This window comes from Fukomys damarensis, unplaced genomic scaffold (genome assembly GCF_012274545.1).
Source record: "Fukomys damarensis isolate Sample0158 unplaced genomic scaffold, DMR_v1.0_HiC HiC_scaffold_37, whole genome shotgun sequence".
NCBI lineage: Eukaryota > Metazoa > Chordata > Mammalia > Rodentia > Bathyergidae > Fukomys > Fukomys damarensis.
Window position 1 is genome coordinate 50,062,205 of NW_022900949.1, and position 17,394 is coordinate 50,079,598.

Consider the following 17,394-nt stretch of genomic DNA (forward strand, 5'->3'; position numbering starts at 1 on the left):
GGTTGGGAGGACTCTTTAAAAAAAAAAAAAAAAAAAAAAAAAAAAAAGGAGGGTCTGAGGATGTAGCTCAATGTAGAATGCCACTGCATTCAATCCCCAGTACCAGAAAAAAACAAAACAAAAACCACGTAATTTTTTATTTCCAACCATTATATACACAACAGTATTTTTAACAAGAAGTAACATTTCTCTCAGTTTGAACCCTTTAGTGTGGTGTATTTACTTCTTTGCCCTTGTGAGGCAGGTGGCGGCACCACTGAGTTAAATCCCCAGTCCTACTTTTAAAGTACTTAGTGAAAGTGTTTTTGCTTAAGATGGTGATTAGCCTGTAGTATTTTTAAACTGTTGATATGTCATCCCTTTTTTTAAAAAGAGCTATTCTTTGGAATTTTTTTATATTTGAAAGAAAAAGTAGCAAAGCCCACTCTTTAACCAAAATGAGAATTTATCTCAGTGAGATCCTGAAAAGGGAGCCACCCATCTATAAGAGTGTATATACTTAAGATTGATCATATGTCTTAAGGAAGAAAAAAAAACCTCAAGCCTAAACATTATTTTTTGGTATCTATTATGCATCAAAATAACTTTCTCAAAAAACAAAAGAATGACTGTTTGGTCTGTATTATGTTCTTCTTGGAGTTTAAAATATTTTAGAATAGCTGAATGGGAATGATTTTGTTTCTGTAATATGTATTTTAAAATACAGCTAATTATAAGAAATGGAAACAATACCAAAGTAAAAAATAAAAGCTCCCTAGTAAGCTAGTCTCAAGTTACCACTACAAATACTATTTTGCAGTAAATACTTTGAGATAATTAGATTCATGAATAATCATATACTTAACTGAATCTAAGATGTTATCAATTGTAAGACCGTGTATAGCTTTAGGTTAATAAAAACAATGCCATTGTACATTCTATTAATATACTTCTGTGTAATGACTTGGGGAGAATAACAGTTTACATTTTGGTACATTTTAACTTTCCTCCAAAGATCTGTAACAGTTTGTTTTACAACCAGTAGTGCAAGATGTTCTAGATTCTTAATAGTTGTTTTTTTTTTTTTTTTTTTTTTTTTTTTTTTTGTACCAGGGATTGAACTCAGGTCCTTGCGCTTGCAAGGCAGGCCACCGAACTGCTGAGCTAAATCCCCAGCCCAATGTTCTAGATTCTTTGCAGTATAATGTACAGATAATAATCCTTTTTCATTTTTCTAACTTAAGAGGCAAAGCACACATTTCATTGTTCTTTCTCTCCCCCACCCCCAATATTGGGGATTGAACCCAGGACCTTCACACTGAGCTACATTCCCAGCCTATTTATTTATTTATTCTCTCATTGAGTTTATTGGTACATTTTAAGTATACAGTACAGTTACATTCATCATTGGAATCTTGTACCTTTACATGACAGGTCTTGGTTCTCATTTTTTTTGCCTTTTTATTTTTTAAATTTTGATATAGGGACAAGATCTTGCTAAATCATTAAGTTGTCCAGGCTATGTGCCCCACCACATCCAGTTTTCATTTTCCTTTAATTCTTGTTTCTGTGTCTTTTGCAGAAGTTGTGTCTCTTTCTAGATGCTTCCTGGTAGCTTGTATTTCTTCTTCTGTGAATTAGTCATGGTAACCATATTGTTTATATCTAGTCACTAATTCTTTTTCTGAACAAGATCTAATAGGCTCTATCTGTGTTGGCAAACCTGTCAATGAGCTTGTCAGGAATGAGTAGCACAGTATCATGCCCAGGGGCCCCAGCTGAACAGAGACCAGCAGCCACATTGATTTTTGTTTAATTAACATAGTTGATACTTCTTTTTTAGCTATGAAGTGAGAATGAGTTCAGTCACATGAGAAAATAATATTTGGGGAGTGCCTTAGTTCATTCAGGCTGTTATAACAAAATGGGTGGCTTATAAAAAACAGAAATTTATTTCTCTGCGTCAGGAGGCTAAGTCTAAGATTAAATCCCCAAAGCTGGCCTGGTGGCACAGGCTTGTCATCCCTGCACTGTGGGAGGCTGAGGCAGGAAGATCGTAAGTTTGTGCACAAGCTGGGCAATTTATCAAGATCCTGTCTCAAAATAAAAAATTACAAATGGGCTGAAGGGATAGCTTAGTAATAAGTCCCTGAGTTAAATCCCCAGTACTTGGGGGACTAAAAGGTGCCAACAAATGAGCTCCTTTCCTGGTTCATAGATGGTGATATTTTTGCTGTGTCCTAATGTGGCAGAAGAGGTGAGGGCTCTGCCCTCAAAACCAAATCACTCACAAAACGGGAAAAGAAAAAAATGTGAGAGAATGAAAAGATGAAAATAAAGTGTTTGTAGATGGGGAGGGGAGGAGGGGGTGAAGGGAGGGCAGAGGTAAGGGGAAAAAATGAGAATCAAGACTTGCCATGTAAAGGTACATGATCCCAACAATGAATGTAACTGTACTGTATCCCTAAAATGTACCAATAAACTCAATAAAATTTAAAAAACAAAACAAAACAAAACAAAAAAAAACCAAATCACTTCCAAAAGGCCTACTTCCAAATACTCGCACATTGGGGATAGTTTTCAGCATATGAATTTGTCGAGGTGGCAAGGATACAAACTGCCTGGGAGAAACAGGAAGATTAAGAGATTACCAAATTGTAAATTATTTATTTGTTTTTGTTTTTCTTTTTGGTACCAGGGATCAAACTTGGGACCTTGCGCTTGCAAGGCAGGTGGTGGCACCACTGAGCTGAATCCCTGGCCCTGTTTTTCTTTTTATTTTGTAGTGCTGGAAACTGAATCCAGCCTCAAGCATGCTAGGCAATTGTTCAATCACTGAGCTATATCCTCAGCCTACAAATCATAATTTAAAAAAAAATTACTTTGAATAATTCTGAGTTTTTCCAAAGGAATAGACTTAAAGAAGTCATGAGAATATGTGTAGATGTAATTATATCCAATAGTCAAAAATAATTTCAATTGGAGTTTATAAATTTTCACAGTACAGTATTTTAGTTCAAGTGATGACTGAAATCCTCAACACCTTTCATCTTGACTAGTGCTGCTATACACAGTTTAGATCTTCCCAGTTATCTCTGTAATTGTTGGCATATCTAGCAATTTACTCATTTATGGTTATCTTAATTAAGGATGAAAAACTCCCCAATTATTATTATTATTTTTTTAAAACTCCCCAATCATTAAATGCAAGAGGAGCCTTTGATTCCTGGTAACCTGAAAAGAAATATGGTTTTCCAATCTGGAATTGGAATTTGTTGGTTAGAGAAAAGGTGATGAGAGTAATCATATTCTAACTAGGCCCTTTATTTTTTTTTGTATCTGTCTTTATTTTAATTCAGAACCCCAAAGTATTACTTTCTTTATTGCACTCTTTAAGAACTTGGTAAAGGAAAGAAGAAATATTAGGTGATCAAATCTTTCTTTGTTTTTCTTGCTCTTTTTTTTTCTTCAAATTTTCCTTTTTTGGTACTGGAGATCAAACTCAGATGACATTTGTTTTGTTTTTCTGTTTTGTGTGTTTTTTGTTTTTGTTTTTTTTGGTTTTTTTTTGGTATGGGGAATTGAACTCAGGCTCTTGTGCTTTTGAGGCAGGCAGCAGAACCACTGAGCCAAATCCCCGGCCCTCATCAGGGATCAAACTCAGGATCTTGTGCTTGCAAGGCAGGAGCAGTGCTGCTGAGCTAAATCTCCAGCCCCCAAATTCCCCCCCTTTTTTTAAACTGAGCTAAATCCCCTTTTTTCTTTTAAAATTTCCTTTTTTAAAAAGCCCTGGCAGTCACTCTTCTAAATAAGGGTGAAGATGACAAAAGTGAGGCTGTTGATACAGTGGACAACAGCTGGATTTTCATATTGTCTTGGATTTCCTTAGAGTTACAAAATTGTGGCAATCTGACTCTTCATCACAATTAATGAGATCCAAAAGTAGACTACGTGTCTACTTAGGGGAGGGACTTTCTGCAGAGCAGGTCAGCTGTCTTACTTTTCTTATTGCTGAGACAAAAAACCTGACATCCATAGTTAAAGGAGGAAAGGTTTATTTCAGCTCATAATTTGTCCAAGTTTCAGTCCATAGTCAGCTGGTTCCCATGCAGGGGAGCATGGCAGAGGGGCATCACAAAGGAGAAACAGTTCATGGCAAGTCAGGCAGGAAGCAGCAAGCAGCAAGCCTGCCTCCTTTCCCTTTATATTCCATGCAGGCTGTAAGCCACCCACACCCAAGGTGGGGCTTCCATTATCCACACCTAGAACTATGCAGAACCCATTTAGTTATCACATACCCTTAATCCTATTATCACACATCCTAGAGCTAGTCAGCTCCAAAAAGCCTCTCACAGATGAGTGCATGAAACTTTGCGGGTATATCTGGATACAAGCCAGAGGACTGGTTTTGTTCTGCCAGCATTGTTGAGTCCTGTGCTGAACCAGGACCTGGAATTACTAAGAAAAGAGATAGACGTAGTCCCTATTCCTGGTGTGGTAACAGTTTATTATGGCTACTATTCCACTCTCAACTCACAGCGATATCATGTCAAGGACAGCAACAGAGCCCAAAAGAAAGTGTTCTAGAACACAGAGGAAGAATCAATTGTTTAGTGAGAGGCTTCTCCACGAGGGTCAACAGGAATATTATAGGGAGGAGTGAGAGTTTGCCAGTGATTGCTTTGTTGGATCAGTGCTCTCCAACTGTAAATGAATGACCTTGTAACTTCCTTTTCTAATGGTGAGAATCTGGCTCCCATTATCCTCCATATATTTCTTTGCTCATTTTCTCTCTCTCTCCTTTTTTTCGGAGACAGGGTCCTAATACGTAGTTCAGGCTGGCCTCAAACTCACTATGTAGCTCAGGCTGGCCTCAAACTCACAGCGATCCTCTTGTCTCAGTGTCCCAAGTGCTGGGATTACAGGTGTAAGCCACCATGCCTGACCTGCTTGTTCTCCCTTTATATAACCAATCTCTTCACCTCATAAGCCACATCCTTGGCTCAGTTTCTCCTTAGATGTAGTCCTGCTGGCCCCTCCAACTTCCTGACAGCCTTAACCAACGAGATATTTTTAGAGCAGGAATTCAATCTCAAAGCTATTAATTACTTGAGGGAAGATGCACATGAAAAAGAGGCTCTTAGGCCAGTGAGATGAAGATTTAACTGGCAGAGTGTCAGCCCCTAGTGTTATGCCTTCCACAAAACATGTGAGGATCAGAGTTGGAGACAGCCAAATGCTGCTACCTACTAAGAACCACAGTGAGAGGATTTTCCAAATTTGGTAAGTCTCAGAAACCAGCCAACCAGTCATAACCACAGCCACCCCCCAACCCCAGCCTTATGGCCTCTGACCTGTTCCCCAAATATCCCTCTATGTTTTGTTATTCTGTCAAGAAGACATTGCATGAAGACAAAAATGTCTCTGTGCTCTATTTTTAAAGAAGGAAATACTGCTTTTATTAGCAGCTTCTGAAAGTAGAATTCTAGGAGATGGATGATGGTGTTTACTGTTTTAGTGTTGACTTCATTTCCTGGTCCAGAAGACCAGAAATCTGTGTGTATTTAAGAAAACAGCATGAGAACCATCTGTTTAGGTCAGATTTTTCTACATTAACGTGAAGATTTATGGAGTGGTAACTTATGTAAGAAAAGCCAATGGTAATTACGTTATACTTTTTGCTGCCACTTGGAATCTACATTATATTTTTGGTCAATCATGAAAATATAGTAATATATACATATATATGTATATATATTTATACACACATTGAATTCTTTTACATACTTTAGTAAAGACATCCTCCTCTATTTGTGAAGTCTTTCACCTCTGTTTTTGTTTGGGTACTAGACACCATCTATTCAGGGTTTCTATGTAATATGGTCTGTTTATCCACAGTTTTCTTCCCACAGAAGGATGAAAATACAAGCACTACAGTTGACTTCCTGGGAACTGTTCTAGGCTGCCTAAAATACAAAATAAAGATTCACTTTGAACACATTTTAAAATTTTAAAGTAAACACATATTTCTATATAAAATAAATTTAAAAGAAAATAATAATAAACAAATAATTAAAATTCTACTATTCACAAGTGTGTGTCAGAATCATACTATGAATATTCTTTCATACCTTTCCTTTTCTTCAGCAACGTGACGTGAAATTTTTCTTATATATAGTCACATACGTTATCCTTTTGGGTGTCTTTGTTTTTTGTTTTATTTTGTTTTTTGGTACCGGGGATCAAACTTGGGTCCTTGCACTTGCAAGGCAGGCGGCGGCACTACTGTGCTAAATTCCCGGCCCCCTTTTGGGTGGCTTTGTAATATTACATTGATCTTTTTACTTGATCCTTCCCCCACTAATAAGCAATTAGATCAGTTCCTAGTTTTCATTGTATAAGGGCAGCCATTTAGCTCAGTGGCAGCAAGCCGGCTTGGCAAGAGCAAGGTCCTTAGTTTGATCCCCTGTACCAGGAAAAAAAAGAAAAATATCTTTTCATGTACATTTTATGTAATTTACTGATTATCTTCTGAGGATCTATTCTTAGAAATGGAATGGCTAGTCAAAGAGCTCATACATTTTAAATTTTGATACATGCTGCTTTTGATGGATTGATTACCTTATCCCTGTTCTTTGTATACAATACTCTTGTGGATGATCAAATTTGGTAAAGTTTCTCTTAAACTTTGCCATAGCATTGTATGTGTGTGTTCTCTTACAGATATTAAAAGAGTAAAGTGATTTTAATGAAATTAAGTATCCTACATTTCTAACCATGCTCATCGAGTTTGCTCAAAATTTGACTTATTTAGTTTAGTCTGAAACAAGAGGGCACCTGATTATCATTTCTTAAAGGCCTTAGTGATTTGATGAAATAGTACAGGGGAAGAGGTGACTAATTTTGAATTAACTCATTTGCTATTTCCCTAAGTCTTGACCCCCCAGGGGGCTTCAGGCTTGGCTTTCACATAGATGGCAGCAAGAACAGGGCAAATGTGAGCAGCTGGTGAAGGATTTGAGAACAGACTGTTGATCCTGGAGTGTTTCTTTTTTGACAAGGGATTGTTGTATATCCTGGAGGTTAGAAGGCATCTTTGAACTCAGCTGGCCTGTTTAATGCTCTCTCATAAGAGTTAAATGATAAACAACCAAGAAGTACAACTCTTAACAACCATATTGGCATAGCCTAGTAATTTGCTTTCTATTTAATTAGCATCTAACCTAGTTGGTGATTTAACTATTTAGATGCATCAAAAAAAGCATGAAAATAGAAAAGGATCATTTTATTCCTGCCGTTTCCCTCTCCATTAGCAGATTCACCCAGCACAGCTGAATTTAAAGGTGCTGATTCACTGCAAACTGATCTGTTTAAAAATTTTTTAAGACAGTAGGAAAGTCTATGGTAGATAATAAATGTGTTCATTAAGGATGACATATTTTATGCAAATTGGTAAATCCACTACTTGAGAGATTAGAAAGGCTCTTTTCTGGAAAGGGAAGTGTCACTTACAAAGTGAAAGACTTGCATTCCAGCAAGTTCTTAGCTGCCAGCCAACACAGTCATTAGTGTGCCAGAATGGATTTTAAAGCATCACAACATAAACTGCTCGGTTCCAAATCAAGCATCATCGCCTTTATACAAGCCAAATCAACCTACTTTGAAAACTGCCACATACGACCTTTTTAACCTTTTCCTTTCCTGGTATGGGTGGTCTACAAATTATAGTCCACAAAAGTCAGTAACCACCGAGCAGCAAGGTGTCAGCCTTCTCAACTAATGGGTCCAATTGCTTTGAAGGTGATAACAATGTTTGGCCCGGTTCTAACCAGACTGATCACTCCTATCCCTATCTTTCCTTTTTGATATTTTTTGCTCTTATCTGTTTTCTTCATCTGAGTCTTTTTCTCTTCCAAAGCTAGCTGCTGCAGATGTCTTGCAGTGCTCACACACTGACAGCTTCTGGCAATCCCTTCCTCAACATTTTGCTCTAGAGCTGTCAGCCAAGTCTCCAGCTTGAATTTGGGCTAACCTTTCTGTTTGGGGCACCCAATGCCCTCTTCTCACCCAGTTCCATCAGATCTCTTTCCTAACTTCTCAGCTCCATGGCCCTTAACTATGATTTTTTTTTTAACCTCTACTACAACCCCAACTGACCTAGCCCAGAAAAATCCTCAGACCTCTTCCATTCTTCCACCGCTCAGTTCTGCCCAGCTTGTCTCAGCCCCTTAAACCACATCCTACTTAGCTATTCCCAGTATGGACCCTTCTAGAATCTATTATCACCTTTCCTAGTTCAATAAATAAGAAGTTTTCATTCCCAACTCAGGCTGTGACATCCCCATCTTCAACCTAGCTCAGCCCCTGAAGCAACCTTGACCAACACCCTCTTGGGAACCTTCTGCTTTTCAGCCCAAAATGAGGATCCTTTCCCACCTAGGTAGTCCCATTTAAACTGATTTTATCTAATGTGCTAGGAGTTTGACCCCCAGTCCGGGGGGGGGGCAGAATCACATGTAACAAGAAGCCAAATAAGTATTTTGATAGGACAGTTTATACTGAGTGATACCAACTGAGTGTTTGATAGTGTTTGATAAAAGAGTGGAAAACAAAGACCAGACCAGAACCATAACAAGCCCTTATTATGGGAAGGATCTGCAGGGCTGTCTCTAAACAAAGGAGAGAAAAGCAACAAGGCAACATAGGAAGCTTCTTTTATAGAAGCAGGGCATGGATAGCCTAAACTGGGGTGGAGTTGAGTGAGGTAGTATTAAGAGACTGGAGGAGCCTGTGACATCACTAGCTGTTAGGAGGCGGCAAGTATTAGGTTACTCTTGTTGGGAGAAGAGGCATGAAGACTATCCTTTGTTGGGAGAAGCCATATTTTAACATGGAGGCTGCTTTTCTATGTGGCAGCCATCTTAAGGCAAGGGAAATCTAACCGATAGGACCACTGTTTCAAAGCTTTATTTACATGAGAGAGAGATAACTTGAGAATTTGGGATATGAAAGGCCACTTTCCCTTATCCTCAGAGCTCTGTGATTCTTGTGGCCAGCCTGCTCTCAGTTTGCTAAGAATACTTCTTTGCCTTAAATAAATGTATACTTCTATTGCCGGAAAAAAAAAATCTTTCTTACTCCGAAAAATATAAGATGCAAGGGCCAGGGATTTAGCTCAGTGGTTTTGCCACCAGCCTTGTAAGCCCAAGGGCCCAAGTTTGATCCCTGGTACCAAAATAAATAAATAAATAAATAAATAAATAAATAAATAAATATAAATAAATAAATAAATAAATAAATAAATAAATAAAAAGCTGTAGAAGATAATCACTTTTTGTTAACATACATAGAAAATGCTAAGTAATTAAATAATTACTTTTAATACAGGATGCAGGATGTAAAAATGTCATATTTCTGGTATTCAGATGACTACTTTCAAGTATTTTGAAATAAAGACATTTTCCATATTTCATAAAGCTACTTCTAATATGGTAACATTTATTAATCTTAAGTTCAATACATTAATCTAGGTGTAATACATTTTGAAAATAAAAAATAGTACAAACTAATAATTTTTTGTCTTTAATATTTCAAATACTTCCAATCTTTCAGTGAACATGCTTACCCTACTTGTTCAATCCCATTTCATTGTCATTTCCTTTTTCCTTCCTTGCTGAGTAGTTTGAGATTTGTCTCACATGCCAAGGAGGTATGAGGAGTGGGATTCAAAGCCTTGCTTTTACATTGAAATTTCTTAAAAAGATATAGCTCAAAATCAGAGTTTTCTCAATCTAAAAACTTTGTACAGGCACTGATGATCCTTCTGCACTCTGGCTGATCTTTCTGACAATCCTAGGCCAGCATGGGGCCAGCACAGAATCTAGGAACAGTCTCTGCAGACTGGCAGAGTGGTTCCTCAGGGATCTGGAACTGGTGTCTTCCGCACTGAGCCCCAGAAATGCAGCTGAGTAACAGTCAGCAGTCAGTCTCAAAGATGAGACCAAGACAGAAAGAGGAGAATGAATAGAGAGTTTATTGTAGCTGATAGCAGGATGGGACAAAGTTCAAGAGACAGCTATAGAACACCACAGTTAAATACAATATTTTTGTTGAGTCAACATATATTAAATATGCTCTATGTGGTAGGAATACAAATATGAATGCAAACTCTCTAGACTTCATGTAATTCACAGATCTCTCCTGCTGCTTTTAGGTGGTGCCTGGATGTATTAAGGAGTAGACAAGGCAGATTAAAGGAGCCACTTTGAGCTATGTACAACCCCAAATTCTCCAGAAGTGCTGATAAATCCTGCCTACAATGGATATGGAAGGATGTGGAGTCATATTATAATAGTTCTTGACTTAGTGCTAAAAATCAGAAATCTGAGCAAAGCACTTGGGAGGTGGACAGGATGTGCAAGAGAGTTACAAGAAAACAAAATTATGGAAAGTCTGCATTTCCACAGAACTATCTAAGTAATCACATAAGACTTAAAAGGTCCCTTAGAAATGTTAGCTTGAAGGAATTACTGAAATTATGTCTAATTGGTGGCTCTAAATCTTTATTTACTAGAGTTGATATGTATTTCTTCAGTATGAACTCAAATCCACTCATCTTTAAGGAAATCCTGTGCTATTACCCCATTCTAGTTCCTTTTTTTTTTTTTTGGTACCGGGGATTGAACTCGGGTTCTTGCACTTACAAGGCAGGCTACCGAACCGCTGAGCTAAATCCCCGGCCCTCTAGTTCTTTTGATAAATTGTAGATTATTTTTCTATTAACAATATGTTCAGGGACCATTTTCATCTTCAGAATTAAGGATTATTTTAATCTTACATCATTGCCTTTTCTCTTTTACTTTCCTTTTTAGTTTTATTTTAGGATTCCCTATTTTTAATGTTCATAAAAACTGAAGTACTGAATAGTTTCTCTGGTGTGAAAAACTATAATAGTACACAAGTTCCTAATGAGATAATTAATAATGTGAAATAGGAAGTAAAGGGCTAAAGGTGTAGGGAAAGTGGGAAAGGTAGGGGAAAGGTAATAAGGGAGAGGAAAAAAATATGAGAAATCGAAAAAATGGAAATAAAAGTGTTTGTAGATGGGTAGGGGAGGAGGGGGTGAAGGGAGGGCAGGGACAAGGGGAAAAAATGAGAATCAAGACCTATCATGTAAAGGTACAGGATCCCAGTAATGAATGTAACTGTATTGTATATCTTGATTGTACCAATAAACTCAATAAAAAGAATTTTTAAAAAAAAGTAACAGAGATGTAGTCAACCACAGTGCTTTAAATCATTTTTCATCTGAGGTTATGGTAGAGAAGCAAAGAAGATTCTGTCCTGAAGCACGATGGATCTCAAACATCAAATAAGTCTTCAGCTACATGTGAATCCAAAAGACAGACCCTCAGCAGCTCTTTCTGTGTACCACAATGGCCTCTCACAAGTACGTAGATGCCTTTCTACATAATGTTTGACAACACACCTTACTTAGTATCAAAATGTCCAATTGTCATCAACAACTCTTAACCAGCACTGGAGATCTAATTTGCGCCATGTAGTCCAAATTCCACCTCCTTCTCTGGGATGTCCTCACAAAGCAAAGGGAAGAGGTAAATTCATGGAAAGGACGCTGCGCTATTTTCTTCGCCATTCCCAGTTTGGAGACAACCAGAAAGGACCTGTCTCCTCCACTGCTTTCGCCACAGTGCTCTGCACTTTCCTAATCCTTTTGGACTGCAACAACATCTTCTGTGGGGCTACCTTTGAGGATCCGCTGGTACAGAACAGAGACCATACAAGCCACTTGGAATGTAGCAGAGTCACGCTTTGCCTTGTGAGCTGCACCTGCTACATATTTGCTTCCAAATGGAGTCAAGTTGATGTGGTCTAAAAGGCTGTGCATTACATAAATTCTGGTTTTCTTAGAAAATGGCCATTTTCTGGTCGCTCAGCTGGTGTGCTGCTCTGAACAGCCCCTGCAGCTTTCCTAACCCTTTTGGACTGCATCAACACCTTCTGTGGGGCTACCTTTGAGGATCTGCTGGTGCAGAACAGAGACCATACAAGCCACTTGGAATGTAGCAGAGCCACGCTTCGCCTCGTGAGCTGCACCTGCTACATATTTGCTTCCAAACGGAGTCAAGTTGATGTGGTCTAAAAGGCTGTGCATTACATAAATTCTGGTTTTCTTAGAAAATGGCCATTTTCTGGTCGCTCAGCTGGTGTGCTGCTCTGAACAGCCCCTGCAGTTGTCTTTCAGTGACATGAAGGAGCAGTGGGCCTGAACTGTTCTTTCCACCTTTTTCAATCCAAATATTCTTCAGGACTCATTCATGATCTTTTGTATAAAAAGCACACTCCCTCCCATTTTGGCTAATATGCTCATGGATTAGAATGCACTCGTATTATAGTTTTATGACTCTAATTAGTGTGCATATTTAAAACAGGCTTAACTTATAAACCATACTATGATTACAGTGCAGTTAATGGCACTGAGTGGACACATCAAATCACTGCTGTCTTAACTGTTTATGGGTCAGCCTGAATTGAATGTGTGGACACTTAGATAAGAGAGCAGAGGCTTGGGAACGATCTTACACACATCTAGCTCTATTACTTTTCCAGAATTAACTTTTGTCATCATAAGAAAATAAGGACACAATAAAATATATGTCTCACTTCAAAAACAAAAAACAATAATGACTTCATGGATTTAGCTCAGTGGTGCCACCACCTGCCTCGCAAGTGCAAGCTCCTGATTTTCATCCCTGGTACAAAATAATAATAATAATAAAAATAAAATAATAGCAATTACATCAGGACAAAATATAGGCAAATTTTTTACTATAAATGACTATTATATACTGTCCCATGACTAGACGGAGCAAGAAAAAGAAATAAAAGGGATATGTGTAGGAAAGGAAGAAGTCAAACTATCTTTATTCTCAGACAACATGATCCTTTACAATACCACCAAAAGACTTCTACAGCTTATGAACAAATTCAAATAGTTAGCAGGATGCAAAATCAACATGCAAAAATCAAAAAGGTTCATGTGCATCAATAATGAACCCACTGAGAAGGAAATCGGGAAAACAATACCATTTATAATATCTTCAAGAAAAATTAGATACATAGGAATTAACCTAACAAATGAAATGAAACAGTTTTTTAAGGAACATTATTGTACTTGGAAAGGGAGATTGAAGAGGACTTTAGAAAATGGAAAAACATCTCATGTTCCTGGATAGGCAGAACCAACATTGTTAAAATGGTGACCGTATTTTGAAAACTTATATGTGGATTTAATGCAGTCTTAAGCAAAATATGTGAGCATTCCTCACAAAACTAGAGGAAACAATCCTAAAATTCATATGGAAGTAGAAGAGACCCAGAATAGCAAAAGTAATCCTAGGCAAAAAGAACAAAGCAGGAGTTGGGCATAATGGAACAGGCAGGAGAATCAGTGTGAGTTCAAGGCCATCCCGGACTACATAGTGAGTCCAAGACAAGCCTGAACTACACAGTGAGACCCTGTCCCTAAAAACAAAAACAAAACAAAACAAACAGCAATAACAAAAAAAGAGCAAAGCAGGAGGCATCATACTCCCAGATTTCAAGTTGCATTACAGTGATGCCAAAGATATTGTGATAAAAACAGCATGATGATGGCACAAAAACAGATATTTGTATCAGTAGAACAGAACAGAGGATGCAGAAACAACCCCAGGCAATTCAGCCATCTGATTTTTGACAAGGGGGCCAAAAACATATACTGGAAGAAAGAGCCTCTTTAACAAATGGTGCTGGATAAACTGATTACACATATGCAGAAGATTGAAGCTAGATTCTCACTATGTACTAAACTAAAATGAAAAATGGATCAAAGATCTAAATATTAAAACACATTTTAAAAATAAATTTTATTATATTCCATTCTCCCTCAAGTCCCCTCTCCTATGTACAAAAGCTGTTTACATTTTTTCTTTCTATTTTCCCTTTTTTTCTTTTCTCATCCTTTCTCCCTCTCTCCTCTCTTGTTCCTCTTTCCATTTAAACACTCTTCCCACTTCCCAACATCCATACATTTGTCCTTATTTCCACTTTGTTTCTCACATCAGAGAAACAATGAGGTATTTAAACATGTGTGTCCAATTTATTTTTAAGTGTATGGTCAAAAGGTCAATCCATTTATAAATATTGGAAGCTCGTCCTTCTTTATGGCAGAGTAGTACTCCTTTGTATAAAGAAACACTTTTTAGGCAATGGAACCAGCAGGGCAGCTAAACAAGTTAGTGTCAGCTGAGGGCTGAAACCCAAAGGCGGCGCTGTGCCAGCACTGTGGCTCTGGCGTGCTGCAGCCAGGGACCGCTCTCTTCTCCCACCGACAGCTTTTCCTTCCGTCCGTGAGGAAGAAGCCAGCCCTGGCTGATGGCAACAGTTCTGATGGCGATCTCCTCTAGGACTATTGGCTGGTTAACGACATGTTCACCTTTGAGAATGTGGGCTTCACCAAGGACGTGGGCAACATCAAGTTTCTGGTCTGCACAGACTGTGCAATTGGATCCATTGGCTGGCATTGCCAAGATGACAAAAACAGTTTCAATGTGGCCTTTGGAATGGGTTTCTCATGAGTAACTGAGGAGATGGGGACCATCTCCACCTGCAACATTTAAAGAACTGGCATCAATCTTGGTGTAACTGTTGTGCCGCTGTCTTCTCTGTTTTGTGTAATATAAGTGATGAGCACCAACATATGGCCTTGAATGCATCGAGGGCCAACCCTACTTCCTTCAGCTCATGCCTCCTGCTCAGTCCACTTCGCATCACAGCCTGTCCTAACTTCCCTCTGCCCCAGTCCTGGGACACTGCAGACCTCCACAAACATTCTCATCCCTGGCCTTCCGCCTAGGCTCCATGCGATCTGGTGCTCCCCTTTTTCTGCTCCAGAAGAGCACTATTCAGTTTTTTAGCCACAGTGACACATGACAAAAGTCTCATGTGCTGGTAGTTGAAACTTCTCCTTTTTCACTTTCATTGAAGAAAACAGACAAGTATTTGAAAGTGACTTTGTTGTACGACTAACCCAGTTATCTATAGGAATTTGCTCTTTGTAAAACACAAACGAGTATATAAACCACCAATCAGAAGACATTTTTGGATACATCTCTAATAAATACCACGGTTGAGAGCCTTAGATAAAGGATCAGATGGACAATTTTATTGTGAAGATGAATATGGCCCTTCTTGCTTTGAAAAAAATAAAATAAAAATAAACTTTTTTTTTCTTTTTGTACTGGGGATTGAACTCGGGACATTGCACTTGTAAGGCAAGCAGTGGGACCTTTGAACTAAATCCCCGGCCTGAAAGAGACATATTTTTTATCCACTTGTCAGTACAATGGGCATTTAGGCTGTTTCCAAGATTTAGCTATTACAAACTGTGCTGCTATAAACTTGGATTCACACATATTGCTGTGGTATGACGCCTTTAATTATTTCAGGAAGATACCGAGAAGAGGTATAGCTAGGTCAAATGGAACCTCTGGTTTTAGTTTTTTGAGGAATCTCCACACTACTTTCCACATTGCTTACACCAGTCCCACCACAGTGGAGAAGGGCTTCTTTTTCCCCACAGCTTTTCCAGCATTTGTTATTGATTGATTTCTTGATAGCAGCCATTCTTTCTGGAGTGAAAGGGAATCTCAGCATTGTTTTAATTTGCATTTCATGAATGACTGGTGATGTTGACCATTTTTTCAATATTTATTTGGTGTTTCTAATTCTTCACCTGAGAAGTGTCTTTTCATTTCAGATGCCCATCAAAAACACAAACAATCTGTTGGAAAATAAAACAGATGAAATTCTTAAAGTCACAGACATAAGCAAGAACTTTCTGAACAGAGCCCCAATGCATAAGAAATAATATCAAGAATCAACAAATGGGATTATATTAAATTAAAAAGGTTCTGGCTGGGCATGGTGGCGCAGGCCTGTAATCTCAGCACTCGGGAGGCTGAGGCAGGAGGATCGCTGTGAGTTCGAGACCAGCCTGGGCTACATAGTGAGTTCCAGGTCAGTTTCAACTACATAGTGAGACCCTGTCTCAAAAAAAAAAAAAAAAGCACAGCAACTATCATAAAAAATTTTTTCTACAGTATGGGGAAAAATTTTGCCAGCTGCCTCTTCATCAGAGGAATAATGTTAGGAATATGTAAAAAATTAAAAAATTTGGACCCCTCAAAATTAAAGACCCAGTTAAAAAATGGGCAACTGAAGTGAATAGACATTTCTCAAAAGTAGCAGCACACATGACTGATAAATACAACATGAAAAGATGTTCAGCATCTCTGGCCATTACAGAAGTGCAAAATAAAGCAACGATAAGATTCAATCTTACTCCAGAAAGAATGTCAATCATCAAGAAATAAAATAATAACAAATGCTGATGAGGCTGTGTGGAAAAGGAACATTTTTACAGTTGATGAGAATGTAAGCTAGTATAACCACTATGGAGATCAATATGGAGGTTGTTCAAAAAACTAAAAATAGAAATTCCATTCAACCCAGCTATTTCCTTTCTAGGTATTTCCCCAGTAGAGTTAAAGACATCATACTACAGGGACACATGCATACCCATGTTTACAGACACATAATTCATATGTGGCTAAATCTGGAAAGTGGCTTATATGTCCATCAACAGGTGAACGGATGAAGAAAATGTGGTATTTATAGACAATGGAGTACTACTCTGCCATAAAGAAAAACGACTCATTTATAGGAAAATAGTTGCGTCTTGAGATAATAACATTAAGTGAAATATATCAGACACACAAGTTTGAATATTACATGATTTTTCTTGAGAAATCCAAAGTATAAATAAATTTGAGTCAAATAAAGATAAGAAACAATAGAGATCTTTCACAAATGGGAAAGGGACTAAGAGATGGAGGGAGGAGAAAGGAAGGGAACGTAAAAAGAATTAAGATGTGTTGTCCATGTACCAATTCCCCACAATGAATGTAATCATTAGCACTGCAAGTATGTATGAATAAAACAAAAAATTTTAAAGTACTATCCTATCTCGTCCATAAAAGTTAATAGCAATTTAATGCTTTTAGATTTCATTTATATTATCTTCAGTGACTCATTAGACAGTATGCATGAATGCTCTTTGATAAAATCATCAATCATTAATAATGATTTATTGACATTTATATTAAAATAATATCCTTTAGGGCTGGGGATTGTAGCTTAATGGTGCCTCCGCCTGCCTTACAAATGCAAGGTTCTGAGTTTGATCCCCAGAACAGCAACAACAACAAAAAATCCTTTAAAATATTTATAATCTAAAATTACTTCAGTATAGCAATTCCTTCTTCTTCTTCTTTTTTTTTTTTTTTTGTTTTT

The 17,394-nt window shown here is 37.9% G+C and overlaps 1 protein-coding gene and 1 pseudogene across 3 annotated transcripts in view; both read left to right on the forward strand.

Annotated features, from left to right (window-relative positions):
- The window catches only part of Slc35g2 (solute carrier family 35 member G2), a 35,092-nt gene that overhangs the window by 2,937 nt on the left and 14,761 nt on the right, over window positions 1-17,394 (forward strand). Inside the window, exon 1 of one of the 3 annotated variants that reach the window (XM_010625534.3) lies at window positions 4,868-5,262. The exons of the other annotated variants lie outside the window; for them this stretch is intronic. The gene's annotated coding sequence lies outside the window, so the exon portion shown is untranslated. Of the gene's footprint in view, window positions 1-4,867; window positions 5,263-17,394 lie in introns of those variants that run through there. 3 annotated transcript variants of the gene reach the window in all.
- On the forward strand, window positions 14,224-14,679 carry LOC104863191 (annotated as a pseudogene).